Source organism: Bombus terrestris, chromosome 5 (assembly GCF_910591885.1).
Source record: "Bombus terrestris chromosome 5, iyBomTerr1.2, whole genome shotgun sequence".
Classification (NCBI taxonomy): Eukaryota; Metazoa; Arthropoda; class Insecta; order Hymenoptera; family Apidae; genus Bombus; species Bombus terrestris.
In genome coordinates this window covers 1,021,389-1,040,740 of record NC_063273.1, presented here as the reverse complement: position 1 = coordinate 1,040,740, position 19,352 = coordinate 1,021,389, and the positions used below count along the sequence as shown (strand labels likewise).

Sequence of the window (19,352 nt, the reverse complement as noted above, 5' to 3'; positions counted from 1 at the left end):
ATTTTTTGGGAAGCTTATATAGTTTTACGTACGCGGATCTCTTCGTAAGAAAAGCGATCAGCAGACAGTGTAATAGAATATTCCTATACGTCGATGCGGAGCGTCCGATTAGTTGGTTTTTATTACAGTTTGATCGAAACGATCAAGTACTCGAGATGAAAGATGGGACGTAATCGAGACGAAACGTTTGACCGTATAATGGTTAGGATCGATCGCATTGGTTCAGTATGTTATTAAGGAACATTGATAATTTTAGTTTCTAATCAACAGGCGGTACTTTGTAATTATACGACTAACTACGTGTATGTTAATGATTTTTCTATCAGCGTAATAGAGGAAAGTTATTAAATACGTGTAATTATATAGATGTCTTTATCAAACGAAAGAAAATGCGCGTATAAAGAGGAAAGAAATAAATTTTTTGTTTGCAACGTAACGATAAATTTTATAATAATCCACTTTCTAGTATCATAATCCTGGAACAACTTACGTTCTATATTCTCGATCTACATCGTTACGACGATAAAATACGTACACAAGAAATTTTTGTCCAGTTTCTATGCAACGCTCGTTCGTTTCATAAAAATGTATATATCAAGTTTTTATCTTTCCAACAAAGTCGAATATGGCGATTCTTCGTTATGCATAACTATATACTTAATACTATATGTTCTATGCGTAAAACTATAGAGTCGATTAAGCGATATCGTCATGATTCTCGATTAAAATACGATGATACGCACGGAAGCAAAATTTACGACCGACCCTAGCATCGCTAAAACACGTTACGTAATACGTTTCACGATTAGTCACTACAAAGATATAGACTTCTGTGCACGTCTCAAGTCGTCCAAAAATCAACTGAATCGAGTATAAATTAACCATAAAGCCAACCTTTAAAACTCGTATATTACATTGCGCGACTAACTCCACACAAAACAGACGAATAAAAAAGCTCGTTAATTCCTACTAAGAACCTAAGAACCTACTCCGCCAGTTGCATAATTAGATGCATCGAATAATGACATAATGCCATAAATGGCATAAGCGACTTTTTCTATTATTAACGCGAATCGTGGGGTCCGCCCACGCGTCTCCTAAATCCGATCGCTAATCAGAGGGGAAAGGTGAATCGGAGGCTGGAATAGAGAAATCTACAAAGGACGTACAACACTCCTACTCGCTTAGCGCGCAAGATGTCGCGAGCGTTCGCCGGAAATTCATAACTTAGCATCAACCGGGCGAAAGAGGGTTAATCGGCAAAAATATGAGACGAGCTTTGTCACGGTTGGCCCAGCCAACGCGACGCGCCATAGCTGAAATATAATTTCGTGGATTAGCACGAGGAACGGGTTTGGAAATTTACGTCGGAAATCGCGCGGCCACAATAACGTCCGACACGCCCCCGGATCACGCTTCGGGCGATCTGTAAATTACGATACTTCGGAAAGTTGCTCTCGAGGTATTTAGAACATCTTCTTGGATCAGAGTCGCGTATTTCGATTAGTAATTAATAAATCGTGCATCTTTGTGCATTTTTATAGGAAATTTCTTATCTTGTAAGCGATTCGTCGAATTTTAATCGGACCATGAGTATAGATTTCTGAGAATTCTTTTTTCGCAGGTTTGTTTGCTTTTGTAGGGTTTTTATCGGAGTTGGCGAAATCAAATTATCGAACAAATACGATTTGTAATTATACGAATTAGCTTTAGCTACCTTTACCTTTACAAATTGCTGCCAACTGCCTTTACGGTAGTATTATTGCTCAACTTAAATGGCTCTCCGATTCGTTTCCTCCTTTAGATGGTACGCTTTTATAAGCTCTCAAAGATTCGACCGGGAAAAGCAAGGTATTCGCGCGAGCCTCGTGAATCATCACCGATGCTCTGCGAGACCCTCTTCAAAGACCCAGTGCCCCAGAGCGTCCGAAACGCAGCTGATTCGCGTTTTCTTCTGGGTCTCTATTTATACGCTGCTTCGATAGTTCAGCAAAGGTTGCCCGGTTTACTCACATTCTATGGGAATCGATAAATCACGAGAGAACCATTTCCTTTCTCCGAGCATCAATTTTTTCCTCTCCGACCTCTTACGTTTCGTAGATCGATTTTACGATCTTAAAGGTTAAACATTAAAATTATTATTACTCGTAAAAAAATTGCGGAAAAAGATATTGCAAGCGAATTTCAACGTGCCAGCACTGAAAGACAAAGTTTCGAAAGCGAGTGCGAAAAGATAAAAGATAAAACGAAACGTTGTCAAAATATTCCTTTCGAAAAGGACGATAAGACTGTTCGGGAAATATTGTGCCAAGCGTTCTCTCCGTATCGAAGAAAGAACAAATTACGAACGAATGCGGCAACGGAGGAGAGAACGAGAGAAAAGTAGCGCAGAGAGGCGAAAGAAAGAGAACCGAAGAGACCTTGGAGCGTTGAAAAGACTCTGCAAAGTGCGTGCTCCCCTCCCGGATGGGCGTTTCTTTATATCGGTCATAGGTGGGGGTGGGTGGGTGGATGGGTGGCATCGAGAGGAAGAGAGGGTACCGATTCAATTTATGCTCCGACAATGTGGCTTTGTCTCGCCAAATTATCATACATGAACCGACGTGCATAATCCTCGGTTGGCTTGCCGCGCATTATCATATCATAGACGCGCGTTTAAGTACCGGTTCCCCGGCTTCGTCCCCCTGGTATTAACGCGAGAGGCGCCTGTGCTTACGTGGTCAGGAAAAGACCATCGTCTTCACGGGATCGTTTCGTCGATTAAACGCCTCAATGGAACGATTTCGCGGTCTGTCTGGCTCGGTGTCTGCCCGCCAGCCAGCCAGCCAGCCAGCCAGCCAGCCAGCCATCCCGATGACGAGACGATCGAGAATATCGTTTCTACCTTGCCTCGATTCGCCACGAGGTAACCGTGAGACGCTTGTTCGCCAGCTTCGTTCATGGTTCGTTTGGACGTTAGCCGGAGAGTTAGGCTGATTTATGTCGCTGCTTGAATTATGTCGGTGAACCGATTCGAGTCGGATCGGGATAAGGGCCAAGGTTCCTTGGCTTTTCCGTTAATACCTCGCTGACGCGGTATGGGATTATACGTGGACGGAGTAGGCATATATCGTCAACGATATTTCATAGTCGTTTTTTTTTTTTTTTTTTTTTTTGGTAATTTTAATAGTTTTATCGCGTAACATCGGGGACGGTGATTTTTCATGGTTCGATAGATATTAGATCGCATTGTAGATAGCGAGTTTCGATTGTTTTATAATATCGCGTTACATCTATAGTAGTAGCTCGGTGATATCGCTGATGTAGGAGAGAAAAGGGGACATGTTTTTACGTTAAGAGGATCTTTGCATGCAAATGTATTTTGAAATTCCAGTCTGGTTTTAAATTAGATTTCTTTTATCGTAATTCGCGTGGGTCATTCTCAGCACCGGATGACATAATTACACGGCAACGATAGCGGTATCGTAGTAAATAGTAATAGTAATTAGTAATAGTAATTTTAATTCAAACGGTCGTATCAAACTGTAGCTACGAAAACTCGTAGAATAAAAGTTTCTTTAACAACGTTGGAACAAGTGCTGGAATATGCGAATACGTATAATGTCATCACTCTGTAGGTAAATATGCACGGTATGTAAATATCATCGCTGCGATCAAAATTATCTGTGACATATATCGTTACTTGCCAGGACGTGTTAAGTTTTACGTCTTACCGATAACGCGAAGGGAAGCAAAGTTTCATGAGATATGTGACACACGAACAGCATCGGTTTAGATGCACGTTGCACCGCGGCTTCGGATTAGTACCCACGAGGTATTACCGGTCTGGTCACGCTCGAGAATAATGTTTCATGCGAGTGGTACCGATTCAGGATAGCACGATGATTGTGCTAACACGCGCATGCAGATTTATAGCGTCTCTAATCGTCTACAAAAGCTGCAACAAGATAAATAGTCATTACGCTGTTCCTTTTGCCCCTTGTTCCTATACGATCGATAAACTTCGATTCCCATTGATTTCGGTATAAATTATCGCATTTATCATCGAAGAATACCGAGGAAAACGCAGGCAAATTGAATATCGAAGAGTACTTACGTATCTCTCTTGTATCGGTAAAACGAGAGAGAGCACGAAGAAAGAGTCTCTGACTAAACTACTAGACATCTTTCAAGCGATTAAGGAAGAAGATAATATTCGTTAGATAATCGATTCGTAGGTAATCGAAATAAACTTTTAACGTGTTTCGTCGTTTAATCGAAACGCAGATTCAAAGCTACAACGAAACACATTTTACGTTTTCTACGGCCACTGTCTTTTTCCATAGTTGGCGAATCTTAATCCTGACACGCATACCGATGACATTTGGCAACAGAGGTAAAACGTTTTCCAACGTGCCAGTTATGTACGCTACACTGTAAATTCAAATGTATCTATACTAGCGTGTAAAAGATGCGAGTAAACTGTTATTTATTTTAGAAATGTTCGAGAACATCTCGGTTAGTCGGACCTGGCTACCAAGGAAAATAGGATTTCTCTAAAATGTCGAAATACCCGATTAGTTTTGCCCTACGGGTATGCGCACACCTTTCTCGCTACACTCTACTGGAAGGAGAAACAGAAAAGATGACGCGCGATGCATCGTAGGAAGGATCATTTATCATTTCAAACGTTGCCACATATCGTTGGAACGCAGAGAAACATAATGTTAACAAGTCGCACTTTAATGTTTCGTTACGTTCCTCGCACGCGATCGAGTATACGCCGTCGCAACGCGTTAATATCTCGTCACCACTCGACGAAACCACGGACACACTTTGAGAATAAATTTCTATTAAAGAACAGCACCGGAGCCAAGATAATTACGAGCATCGACGGCCTGCAAACAAGATAACTTACAAGCCTGTCGGTCGATCTCGATCGATCGATCACGATCCCACCGTGAAACGCTATAGCAATCGCGCGTTCCTTCGACGCTACGTTAGGGCCAACCTGATGTATCGTCGGGTTCGATTTTATTCGAAAGAACGTTTGCACGCGCGCATTGAAAAACTTCATCGATACGTACCTTTGGCTTACTAATTTCTTCTTCACCGTACGACTCGCTCAAGGCGCAAATAATTTCCACGTACCGAGAGCCAACGCGCCTAGACGACTCTCGCTAAAGGGGTTCATTTTTCCATCGTAAACAATCACTTTGCGGCAAAAGCAATAAAAATATCTTGCGCCACAGCCAGAGAGTTAATCGCACAACGTGATTACTGCACCTCGAAGGGCCTCGAGACCGATGAGATGACTCTTCCAGCGACCGCTTATTTCGCGTCCAGACCCTCATCGCGCATAATTACTCGCTTTTATCGCAACCAGAAGGAATTTCTCTTCTACGAATCATCCAAAAAATTGTTCCTTTTCACTGACAGCGGGTATAACGCTGCTCTTTTCTCTCTCTCTCTCTCTTTTTTTAAATTAATTATCGCACAATCATACAGCGCGAAATAACGAAGCCAACGATACTCGGTTTTGGCAGCCAGTATCGTTGATTTTTCGATTTCGATGTCAGTTGGTAGGTAAGATAGGAAGAACAATTTTTTTGGTTAAGAGGTACAAGTTTCTTGGATACAAGCTGTCGATATTTTCGAGACGTTCAATAAGATACGAACCCGTGACTGATAGCGTGTTCTTTTCCCGTGGTCTTTGTATTTAACGTTAGAGCCACGGTTTCCCTCGCTCTCGAAAAACTTCGAAGTCTAAAATGCTGCGACTAGCAAGACATTGTCGACAGATGCTTCTTTTCGTACCAGATATTCGAATTCTATCGGAAAAGTACCACCGTTTCTCTATATTTTACGATCTTTTCTTTTTATCGAAGGACGATCCTTGTCTCTTTTGCCCGGCAATAAGAAAATTCAAACCAAGCGACGGAATAAAAGAAAGAAAGCAAAAAGGAAAAAAGAGCGAAACCCACACCTATAGCTCGATACCTATACCCATGCCATTCCTCGTGGAATTAATCGCAGAAAACGTAATCAGCCTGAATCGTGGAGGTGGCGTACGGATGAAACGCGCGAGACGTCACGAAATCGAGGCTCGAATTTGCATATTTCCGTGCTGGTTCCGCGTTGGATCGCGTGCTACGCGAGGCGGTACGTCAACAGAGAGGAGATTTCTCAATCGAAGCGGGGCGTATCGCGCGAGGACGACGAGAGGCTTGAAAATCCGACGCATTGACAGGATAATTACACGCACGTAGGCTGGCCGCTTGTCCGTTCCATCCCGTTCGTTGCGTTCATTCGTCTGTCAGCCGTGGAGAACGAAAAACATGGAGGGAATAAGGTGAGAAGAGAAGAAGACGGGAGAAAGAGGAAGAGAAAGAGGTTAGAGAATACAGCGAAATAAAGACGGTAAGAGAAGGAAAGAGAGAAAGGGAGAGAGAAAAAGAGAGGCGCGCTTGGTAGCTTGGACGACCGAGCCGAGCTACCGGTGGATCAGCCAGCGGCCACCCACGATGTTGATCATCGCCGAAGATCGACCGAACCTCGCGCCGACGTTCCACCGTATTTTCATTTGCATAATGGAAATTGCGCGGCTCGCCGCCACCAACCGCTACGTTTCCGCGGGACCCGATAATTTAAAGGATATTCCCAAGGTGTTCCGTCCGATGAGTTTATCTTCAACGCGTCGTTTGCGCTAATCGACCCAACTGACGAGAATCGAATGGAGACGTCGAGCGAGGCTCTATAGCACGCTTTGGTCAAAGTCGAATCAACGGTCAAGTACGGTTCTACGGTGCGATTCGATTGTTTTAGGCTGTGCGATGTAATCGGCATCGAGTAGTTGTACGCCGATTTTTTTGATTAAAAAAAAAAAAGTCGTATTACATCCTTGTTACTTCTTCCGTTTCCATAAAATTGCCAAAAACTTATTTACCTTCTTCGGCTGCTCTCCTCCCTCGATCGAGTATTCGCATAACATAAAACGATTTAAAATCCACGACTTCCTCGAACTTGTCAGAAGCGAGTCGTTTAACGAACATCGACGGGATTAACCGACAGTTTACAGTCTATCGCGTTAGGCGCGCTGGTTTTTACAAATTTAATCGGTATGAATCAACGTTACGTTCAAGGTATAATAACTTAGCTTTATCATCGGAGGTTGGAGCACGTGGATAATGCCGCAGGGGGAAAAGAAGTTAATGCGAATTTATCGCGACTGATCTGACTATTAACTCGGAACATTATGGGACGTAAGTGGCTGCGCCGTATGGGAACTGTGTAGCTCGTTGTTGGCATATGTTGCGGCCAAGAAAAGGGGAAATGAGCGTGCAGTTGCGGCTTAACACGCTCCACAGAATGTAATATCTACTTTTTCGCACGCAGTCTATTTATTATCGTATAAAATACTTTAATGCGGTAAGATTTCTGATCATCGATATCGCTGCCTTAAGGAAGTCTGTGGGGTTCGACGAGGCTTAATGGGGGAGGAGCAAGCTGTAATTGATACCAACGTACAAGAATGAGCTTACTAAGCTTCCAAGAAGCCACTTAGAACGCTAATTTGTTTACTTTTTTGTTTGTTCGCTCGCTGTGTTTCAGTGGATCGAGCCCTTAGAAGTATCGATTCGATAGAAAAATTATTTACGACACCGTAAACGACTATGCATTCTCTATAGCGATGGTATAATTCATTCTTTCCGCAGTCTCGCACAATTAGTTCTTTCCACGTAGATAACTCTTGCGTGTTAGTTTCCGCGATAATAAATCTCAATTTCTTTCTAATCGATTCGTTCGGCTAGGCTTGCAAATAATCGCGTTGCAAATTACGTACATTTACTCTGTGCTTTTTGTACGTGCACTCGCTCCTTTCTATGCGAAGGACGACAGTACCGGAGCCGGCAATCATCGATATTCGTCGTAACGAGACCACAGGAGCGGGTGTCCGGTTTAAAAAATCGTGCAGACACGCGTTTCCACGTGTCCCGAGAGCTTTCGCTTTCTCCGGGTGATCTTTCAGCCTGCCCACGCGTGCTCGTCCGAGAACGATAAAGGACAGTCACGAATCCGCCAGCCAATTCGAATCGGCATAATTTAACCGCGTATAATGTCTCCACGGCCATCGGAACGCTTTGATTTAAGCGGTTCGTTAAAATCACGCCTTTCCTCGTGCTCTGTATAATAGGTGGAGGCGACGTAACGAGCTCGTAAAATAAAGCGTTAATTAGCGTTTGTCTTTCTTCGGACGGACCAAAGAATAATCGAACGTCTCTAATTTCTGTTCGATACGTTTCCATTTTCTTTGGCGAAATATTCATTTTGTCGCAAAATTGCTACAGGCGTATCTGTTAATTGTGCGATTAAAGGCGCTACGTTTAATCGACCGAAATTGACGTATAAGTACCGTCCATCGTAAAAGTACCGTTTAATAAAATTTCAATTTGATCATCCCGTGCAAAGTGCAAAGTTCGATGTAAATACGTGGAAGCTTACTTGCCTCGAATAATCCTATTACACTTGCAGTGGTGGAAAATTGTAAATTAACTTTATCGACCAACTTTACGACCTCGCTGTATCATTTCCACCTACTGTACACGAGTACACCTATAAGAAGGCTCGTGCTACCGTGTTTTATTCGCTGTCCCGCATATTACGTCGCCGCCGCATTCGTCATCGAGCCAATTTTAATAAATAACCGCCATATTATCAGCGAGTTCCACGAAACTCGCGCGAGAATAAATCTGACTCTACGTAAAAGCGGCGGTGTAACGTTCAGGGTACACGGGCTGCTTAAGACATCGACGGTGTTCCTGTCAGGGCATAATAATAGCCGGCAATCCGTTGATCCGTCAGTTAGTTGGTTGTCGCGAGTCTCGTTCCAGACGAGGCAAAATTTCTTCGGTTCGGTTCAAAATGGGTTTGGTTCGGGTTCACGCGGTTTCGGCTAACGTTCCGTGCTTCTTATTTAAAATAAAAATACGCGACGATCTTTCCAGATAGCTATGCGTATAAATCCTCCTAGCAGCTACGTAACGATACGAATTCTTCCAAAAAGGTCGGCATCCTTCTCCGATAGACTCGGAACTCTGAAACCTGGACCTCACGAATCCACGGTCGAGGAAGATCAATGGTGGACGGTACATCATACCTAAGATGGTCTCTGCTCGGTAGATGGTCGATCAGAAAGTTGTGGAAACCGGGGCTACTCGGTGAGGTCGACACGCAAACACGTGTACCACGGTGGTGGCCGTGTCCGGGTGGCGCGAAGCGTGAGAAGAGCGGCCGCGTGGAACACGGAACTATTCGTGGCGCGTTATAAATTCGGCGAGGACTACGGAGGCTGGGCCGATCCGGGTCCGCGTGTCCACGCGGTAGACCATAGCCCGTGGAACAGGGTCCCGTGTAGCCACGTCGGCGGACATCGACGATTCCACGCCCTATAAATACGCATAAATATTCCCATAAATCCCGTGTACCATCGCGTTACACGCGTTCACGAGAGAAGGTCCCAAGAAGATCGCGGCCTCGTTCTGCTGCGAACAGGCTGGTATCAAAGGAAACGAAAAAGGGAGGGCGAGAAAGGAGGGGAAGGGAGAAGAAAAGAGAGGAGGAGAATCGTGTGCAGAGCACAGCGCGTTCAGTGTGTATATCATATATGGAATAAATTACGCTTAACGTACGTACTGGCCGGCCGAGCCAGTTGGATTTATACACTCGGCCGACTTTCTGTGTATTCCCGATGTAATCGAGCGTTTAGCGCGCGATTCATGGCTCTCATTGATCGCCGCTCCGACCACGACATGTACGAAATTTGCATTTTTATAGGAGACGTAGAGTCGCGCGCGAGAAACTTTGACTATGTGGATTTTTCTTTCTGTACGATTCTCGAACGATGTTTAAAAAAATGTTTCGATCAACGTTATCGGGATTTGTTTATTGCACCGTTACCTTCCGATTGTCGCGCTCTTATACTCGATATTGATTGACATTTTTCTTGATATCGTTTTTGCTTTTTGATTATCGTAATACTTTGAATACTGATCTTAACCATTTTACGCTCGATACCGTGTATCTGTAACGTCGTATTTTTACAGATTATTAGCCAGATAAGCGGATCTATTCTACGCAAATAAAAATTCATGCTCGTCCGATAAAATCTTCTCTTTCGTCTCGGTTAAATCTTCGATCCACTTTTTGCCACGTAAAATACGACACAAAAAGATCGAAGAAATAACGGGGCACGATTAATTTAAGATTAATCATTCTGCCGTGGAATGCAGCTTGGCGACGATTATTAATTCGTGCAACGTTCCACGAGAACAACACGCAGACGGACAGACGGTCCAGTCCGTTCCGTAGAAATGACTCATGTGAATAACTCGGTGAGTCTTGATAGCGATCAGCTCGTTAAAGTCCTGTAGCAGGGGCCGAAAATACGGTTTTACCGGACAATGCGAGCCGTGCACCGGGAAAACGTGCGAGCAGCTGAGCAGCACCCAAGAGCGAGAGAATGAGAACGAACCGGTCAGAGGTGGATAAATAGAACAAACTGCTGCTAGGCCGCGTAGCACGGGTCAAGAGTACGATGCGATGGAAAAAAATAATTGCGCGTCTCGCGGTTGGTTCTTTGGAAACTAACGGATTCTTCGAGAGTAACGTATGGAATTTTGTCCACTTTTCCTACGTAGATAAAGTTGCGCGTTGGCTCTGTACCATTCTATATGATTCGATATATGACTCTACGGTCGGATCATTTATTTCGATATTATTATTTTTGATATTATTCCGAGAACATAATTCTATTTGAAGGGAAGTAGTAGATTATGTTGTAAATTGTTGCCTTTTGAATATTATATATTATTATCATACATACATTATAGAATTGTAGGATTTTTATTTATCATTTATTTGATATTGAACTAAATACAATAACGTGCTATAATTAAGACAACTAAATAGTTTTACGACTCTCGTCACCACGGTTCCAACGCTCTGTTTCGCGCGGACCACGCTCTCGACAACGCAATTCACACTCTCTGACTTCTCAACTCACACCGACTGTTAATTCGTCTTTCTCCCTTAGCATCCCTTTGTTTTTTCTCATAGCCCCACCACGCACGTGTTCCGCAACCGTTCGTGGCCAGGATCACGTAGGCCTTTTTTCCGCGTAACTGTTTGATCGAAGGGCCGACGATACGTCGATGGGCCTGTCGGCACTTGGGCTTTCTCCACATCGTTTATGGTTCACCCGATATCTCTTAGGCCTTTCGTCCACCATACTACAGAATATATAATACGTTCATATGCGATTATGTTCTATATATGTTGCGCTATATCCAAAATACCCCGTGTTAATAGTCGCTATATTAAAATGGATTCGATTACAAGCGATCAAAGTACGGTACCAAGGTAAAAACATTTAAAAAAGCAATTTGTATGTCGAATAACGAGAGTCTTATCGTATGATAGATGGGATTAAAAACAGAGATGAGTATTTCTCTCTGTTTCGTTCGAAAGGATAATAGCGATTGTCTTTAAAATACGAAAGGGTGCAGTTCAGAGAAAGATAACCTGTGACATTTACGATAATGGGCTGTGCAGACTCGATAACTCCATCTTCGCTTTCCACCTTCCAAGCAGGCCAAACTCCGTTCCAAAAAACGAGAGAGCTTGCGTTGCTCGAAAAATGACGCCTCGTCGCGGATCCGCTTCGGTCAGCTAAGGTTGTTTCGGCGCGTAACGATGAAATTATCGGGCCCGTAAATCATCGGTAGCGCCTCCCAGCTCGCGACACGCGTTTTATCCAACAGTTTCACGCCACTAGCAGCGGTGTCATTAAGTGTAATTAAACGTTACCATTCAGGGACTTTTGATATCGAGAGAGAGAAAGAGAGAGAGAGAGAGAGAGAGAACGAAATCCAGGAGAGAAACGAAACGCCGGAGAACCAGAGATCCTCGTCGGCTGAAAGGATCCTCGTGGGCGAACTTTCAATATTTTTCACAGCTCGGTATCGTCGCCGACTCGCCAGCCAGATAGTACAGGTGTCACTAATTACTCTGATAACACCGGCGCAGACCGCCTATCGGTTGCCTATCGTCTGCGAAATTAAGTGGTCGATATTTTTCTTTGGTAGCCCTCGATAGATTCTGCGCGAACAGAGGGCACAGCGCGAAACAGGATGTTAAGAGGCTGTTTTATCTACCGTGCAAGTTTATTCCTCGACGGCTTAGAGGAGCAGATTACGCGTCACCTCGAACACTGGCGTTCGCTCGATAGTTTCAGAGTTATGATTTTGGTGTTGAAGTAGATGGGAAGTAGTAGCTGAGACGTTTATGGCAGGTTGTTTTGGTGTGGGTTACGCGAGTGAATGATTTCAAAGCGTTATGCAAGGCACAGGACTGGCACAGGATTGATACAGGATAAAACGAAACTAATAATTACGGATTGGTATTCTATAAGCAAATTTTATAGATTACGAATCTTCCGATTACTATTCGTTCATAAAATTGTATTAATATTTTTGCGCGATAGACATTTTTAATTCGTAACTTGTAACTTTTTATCATTTTCGATAATCATACGACGATATTAGCTAACGCAGCGTTTCGATCTCTTCGAATGTTTCGAACGAACGGATTCTTAACGCGCGATACACGTGTATATAAGCCGTTCATTCGCCAAGCCGGTTAACTGCACGAAACAAGAAGCAAAGGAAATGGACGAAATTATGTAAGAGAAGCCATCGATCAAGCGCTTCGATGCTAAAGTTTCAAAGCTTTCAAAAAGTAGAGTCGACCGCTGTTTGAGCAGGCACAAGAGGACGTAATAAAATGAAATAAATTTGTCACCGAGGAAGATGTCTTTCCGATAAATACAAGCCTCGATTAACCGAGATACTGCTACGATAATTGCCTGTATAGATCCTTTCGAACACCTGGAAATCGTCCTAATTCACGGTAACCACGGGTTCGCTAGGATACGAAGGAAAAAATATTCGATCGGCTAGAAATGGAGGCAGACTCGTTAATTATCCGACCGGAGGTGTGTACATATCGGGCCACAAATTAACATTATTTTATGGATGACAGGGAAATGGAAGAAGCGTTCTTTCTACGAACGAAAGAGCTCGTTAAGCCAGGTATCTTTAGGATCTGATCTTCGGCCAGGCAATACCGAAAATATCTTTGTAGAAAGGTCCTGACAAGCGGAGAGGTGGCGAAAATTTCAACCCTGGCGCCTGAAGATTTATCGAACGGCTTCCCTCATTCAACTGCTCCTATGTGTGCGTTCGTTCGTACGACAGAGGGATACACGATGAGAACGCCGGAAAACAGAAACCTCGAACGGCACGAATAGCGGATGAGAAGTAACACGATCCAAGAGGATCTCTTCGGGAAAGTGTGGCAAGTGCGAAGCAACCGTGACCATTCGATTATTCGTGTTGACAAATTTTCATCTTTTCGTTCGTTCTGCTCGTCGATATTTATTTAATTTACAAATATATTTTGCATATTAGGAGTGAAATACATAGACTTCAGTGGATTATATCGATTAATTAGTAGATACTACGACAGATCCTAGTATGTCGGGTGTTGGCGGTATTTAAGGGATTTTAAGAAAAGCATAATTACGAAAACGTTGAAAATAAAAACTAAAGAAATAAAAAATATACGGAACAATCGTCTATGTAAAAAATAATGCCTGCATAATTGGCATAAAGTTAATTAGATTTGGCGGTCGACTAGACAGTCGCGTTTCATCGACGGTCGCCCGAGCATCCGATAGAATCTGTCGTAATGGACGGTGATAATTATAACGAGAGCGAAGATTATAGCGATTACGTAGACGCGCAAGCATTCTTCAGCGAGGATAATAATTAGGATAAGCAGACTGCTAGTCAGAGAGCAGAGCCGCTTGAATACGTTAAGGCGACTTTTGTCTCCGTCCATCGCACCGATGCTGCGCGATCAGCTGACGTCCTTTCCTCTCGAAGAAAAAATTGCGCTACTTTTTTCCTTTTAACGCATAATAAATTCATTCGTCGTTCAAACTGGTTCCACTCTGAAGCGTGCGCGTAATCTTCCGCGAATATTTAGAGACGCGTTTAAAGCGGTTGAAAATTTAAATTATTTGTTTCATTTATATTACCCTTTTAAACTAAATTATTTTATTTTTAGGTATTTTCAGCCTTCAACTATTTTATCTTTCGATATTTCAAGCTTCGGATCATTTTGTTTCCAGATCTTTGAATCTTCGAGTTATCTTCTTTTTAGGTTCGCAAATAGAGCATAATTGAATGGCTGCTTTCGTATTTCCGTGGCGAGAACTTGACAAAATTGTACGATCTCGTTAAAATTGATTTTCATTATAATCGTAGCGATGTATGTTCGTGTCGTATGTTCCTTTACTTTTGTAACGTTTTAAATATTTAAGAAGCAAATACGTCGAACAGAAAAAGATCGTAAAAAGGAAGTAAATACGTAAATGAAACACAACATTATCGCACTTTACGACGTATCGCTCGGAGTTTATTCAATGGTATTTTATGTTTTAAAAATATTTAACGTCTCTGATATACTACTTTGCACATTCGATTACCCAAGATAGGCTATAAATTTAATTTTATAGTTATCGATGATTGAGCAGTTTTTCAGATAAACATAATTTACCTCTTGAGATAGTCAGGATTTTTCTCCCTTTATTAATCATCGATAATGATATTTAACTCGACCTTGTTTCCAAATATTTGTAAAAATCGACAGGCTGGTTGCAATTAATTTTGAACGGTTTTCACCGTAAAACGTCGTCAAAAGCCATCGATTAAATTATCAGCTTGCTTGTTTTTGCTTCGCTTTCGTTTTCATCTCTGTTTCATTTTTCTCGGTTAATTTTTATTTCAACGAAACCCCTGATTTTCAACGACGATACAGCTTCGCGTTGGATTCTTTGTGCTACATTGTATATACACTAACCCCCCCCCCCCCGCCTATCACAGTTTTTTCAACCTTTATTCTCCGTATTTTCTTCTCTTTTCATAGTAATTTCAGGCGAAGGGTACAATCTGCGCGTACCTCGTTCTCGCTAAGAATCGGTTCGCGATCGTCGTTTAATTATACACGATCATGTTCCGTCTATCGGCGTTAGCAATCACGGTTAAACGGTTTTTACGCGGCGTATATTTGCTTCTCTTTTAAGCTTGATCACGAAATTACACCGTTTCGTAACCGATCTTATAAATAACACCATTTACTTTTCAATCTCATTAAGACCTCTTGGTTCGCGCGCATCGCCCCCTGCTACTTATATATTATTATTTCAATATCATTTAGCGTAAATAACCATCTTTTGCGTTCTGGACATTAATCTTCGATCGAAGCGTTCGAGTATCGTTGTTCCCCATTTTTTATGCGTGTAACTTTTTTATCCTTCGGTTAGGGTTTACAAGATCCGAGGGATTTCTCATAGAAGCGGGGCATTTTTCGATGCTCCACTTAGACGTCGTCGACTATCTCAACGCCTGGATCGAGAAACAAAAGTATAAATCAGTCTGCTAAACTCGAGTCTCCCGAATAAATTTGCCACTCTACTCGCGTCTAAGGAACGATTCACCACCCGGCAGATGCTTAAGCTCGTTCTTAAACTTACTCGTTCATCTTGCACGCTTGAAATTATTACGCTGGATCTCTCGATCTCTCGATACCTCGATCGAAAACGAAGACACGAATTTAACTAAAATTAAGTCTCCTGTATAAATCTTTGGTTGCAATTCTATCTGAGAAATGATCCACTTAACGGCTTAAACTCATTCTTAAAGCCGATCGTCCATCTTCCACGCTTGAAATTATTATCCGCGTATCTCGTCATTTCGATCGAGAACGAAAATACGACAATCCTTCTTCAAGCACATCCGCTAAAGAAAAAACCTATTTATTAGCAGCCGACACGTCAATTCAAACTGGCTCTGGTATCTCTACCATCGCATCTTTTCGATCGCTGACTCTATCGACCAGCGACGTTTCTCTTCTCCTATACAACCGTCTGCCCTCTAAGCTTCTGAACGTAACCGGCGAATCGGTTTCGAGTTCGACGCGTATTCGCCTCGTTGAAGTCCGTACGCGCGTGGATCGGTTAATAAAGACATAGATCGTGATCGTTGGTGAATCGAAGTGTGTCGTTCGGCGACGATTAACGCGGTCGGATACGAGATCGTAAATTGCTACAAGTTCTTCTTGTCCACGCTTCTAACAGCTGCCGATCGGACGCGATGATCCGCGTTTAATCGCTGTCCCGTCCATACGCTTTTGAACCGCCGAGTCTCTCGCCAGGGTTAACTACGATTCTAAAGAGTCGCTTACCTTGAAACCACGAAGAATCCGAGTGCGCTTCCGATGCAGAACATTCTAGCGATATTCATCGGGTTCAACGTATTTATTAATTTTTCGTATTACTTTTTGCTGTAATACGATAATCGTGTTTATCGCGTGTAATGAAAATTATTTACTGTTCGAGACACGCTATTAAATATCCGCTATTCGTAAATTAAGTTCTTATTGAGATTCTTACTTAAAGTTTACTTTTTGCCTAACTATAATTTAACGTATTTTTTTCAGTTTTAAACTTGTGCCTTAAATAAAACCATACGGTAATTAATTCACGCTTAATTACTGTAGACTGCAAACAGGAGATCTCGCAGACCGCTAACGTTTATCGCAATATTACGCACGTACAAGCGCGGAGTAAAAATCAAATTCATCAAATTGTTTTGCTTCGTACCGTAATAATCAAGAGATCTAGCCGAACGTTATGGACGCAAAATGTTCGTACGTAAAGATTCAATCGATAATAGTATCGCGTTGCTCAAAATATTCTGTTAGACGAATGTGTTTCGTTTCGCAGCAGTGCGCACAATAGATAGGCACTCGCGTATTAGCGTTAAATTCGGAAGATAACCATACGCGATACCCTGATCCATTCAAGCAAAACAGATCGAACTCAAGACCATTCAACGAGAAAAACGCGATCAGAATCTAATGTAATCTCGATCTAACAGCAACGAAAAGCTTGCGCGAGGGAAAGAACCCTAAAACGCATGCTAAAACATTCCGTTTCGACGAGCACGATTCGTTGCTTGCACAAAGTTCAAAGACAGCTCTCATTCCAGCGTTGCGATACTATCGCGAAGAACCATCAAACAAGCGAACGAACCAATAAAAACGACACCCCGGAACGGACCTTGCGAGCCGTCATTGTGAAAGGGAGGCGAGGAATTCGGCTCGCTGGTAGCACACAACTCTTAACCCGCCCGAAGCTCGTGGCGAAACGTACACGGTGGATCGCTTCTTCTTCTTCTTCTTCTTACATTGTTTAACCCTCGCTCGATAAGCGCTGGATCGTTGTTGTCGCGAGCGCCGAGTATTTTCTTTTATAGCGAGAAATCGATTTCTTCCATATTCGGTGAACGTGCTTGGGAATTCAATCATTCGTCTACGTAGTTTAGCAGAGTAAATAATAAACTAAATGCACGTGAAATTAATAAAGAGCAAATAAAAGTCTGTCGTGTCGCGTGTCGAGCGTATGGAAATTGGCCGGAAAAAATTCCACGAGAAAATTATTAGGATATGAAATTTCGTCACGTCATTTTCGACACCCCGAAATGGATCTTACGGAGCGTCGACGTAAAAGAAGAATCGAGCCGGCTGGTAGTCCGAAACGCTCAACTCGCTGGAAACTCGTGGCAAAACGCACACAGTGGCTTCGATTCTTCGTCCTCTTTAATCAATTTGAATCGCGAGGACGCGGTCTTAGGCCGACATCTTTCATGCCCGAACGTTCCGAGGCAGCAGTTTCTCCGGTCACTTAGAGATATTTTAATGGCGCTTTGTGTCCCTCTGTCTCTGTCTGGTCGGCCAAATGGAAAAGGGATTCCCTTTATTCGAAACGCGACCGCGTTTCGTTTCGCCCTTTGTCTCTCCACCTCGTCCTTCTCCTTACCTTCGTCCGCGTTTCACCCTATTCCTTTCCTTCTTCTTTCTTTGCTCCTCTCATTATACTTCTTTCGGGCGACGTCCGCTGACCACTGGTTATTTTAATTGGATCTTCGCCGAGACTTTTTTCACTCGTCCTCCCATTCCTTCCGTAAGCATCGCCCCTTTCCATCCCTTACACGCCGTAGATTCCCGCTGCCGTCTTCCAGTTCCCTGGATACCCTCGGTTTTTGTGCCAGGCGCGACAACCTTTGGCGACGACGCACGGAATTCGATATACAGTGGCTACAAAAAGTATTTTATACGCCACTGTGTTTATCATTGTATTTATGTAGCAATTCATTAGATTATAATAAATTTCAATCTCTGCGTTGTGTATCAATTTTATGCGATTACAAACATTTCTAAAATAAAAGATCCAATGAAGAAACGCTTCGTTGGAAAATAGTATAAGTTTCTTGTAGGCACGTATACATGCAATGGTTTGTCAATTTACGTTACTCGCTTACGATCGAAAGTTTGATCAAAGTCGATCAAATGTATTCTAAAGTCTTCATCTTCGTTAACTCCTTAATTCGTTTGATCTTTTTAAAAAGCACCCCTTCTCCGTGTTTGCTCGAAAGAAACGTTCAATTTATTCAACAGCCTCGCATTAATTCCGACACTTGGACAACTTTCCAAAAAGTCCTCCTTTCGGTGTCAAATTAAATTACCGGAGGCAATTACCCCTGGAAAATAATCAAGCAAGATTCTTGCCTGCTTTAAAAGAACTTTCTTGTAACAGCTTCGACGTGCCATTTATATCAAAAATATCACGAGACGCTGCCGACCGATTCGAGAGTGGTAATCGTTTAATTAGCACGTATATTCTTCGAAGATCTTTATCGGCAAAGACTCTGAGAAAATTCGCGCCGCTTTCGTGAAGGATGACGCGAAAGTTTTTTTGCGGCCGGGTTTACCGTTTCGAGAGCGACCACAAGTGACCACAGAACAGTCGCCATACTTTTTTTCCCTTTGCAGATTCAGAATATCGTGGCAAGTTTTTTCTTAAAACTTTCGTACGATAAAACAAGACACGTACAGACACCTAACAGACGTATTGTCAGCGTCTCACGATATCATACAAATACGCGTATATCGAACTATTTCTATAACTCGTGATATTAAAAAAAAAAAAAAAAAAAAAACGAAAGATATTTTTGAGTTACCTTTCGTAACGAACGCGAAAGAGTAAATAAGCGAGTAAAAGCTCCGCAAAAGAGAGATAAAATTTTCGCCGTACTGTTTTCACGATGCAGACTTCCGATGGAAAACGAGAAATTAATCCAAAGGAATATACGAACGGATATTACTCACGCATCACACTTTCACGAGCGGTG

General features: G+C 42.7%; 1 protein-coding gene across 8 annotated transcripts in view; it reads right to left on the bottom strand.

The window, feature by feature from the left end:
• Positions 1 to 19,352, bottom strand: part of LOC100646705 (protein Wnt-7b) — a 117,380-nt gene that overhangs the window by 59,822 nt on the left and 38,206 nt on the right. Inside the window, exon 7 of one of the 8 annotated variants that reach the window (XR_001098752.3) lies at positions 9,296 to 9,425. The exons of 5 other annotated variants lie outside the window; for them this stretch is intronic. The gene's annotated coding sequence lies outside the window, so the exon portion shown is untranslated. Of the gene's footprint in view, positions 1 to 9,295; positions 9,426 to 11,162; positions 18,259 to 19,352 lie in introns of those variants that run through there. 2 more of the 8 variants (XR_002307732.2, XR_007224174.1) reach the window with 2 other exon arrangements.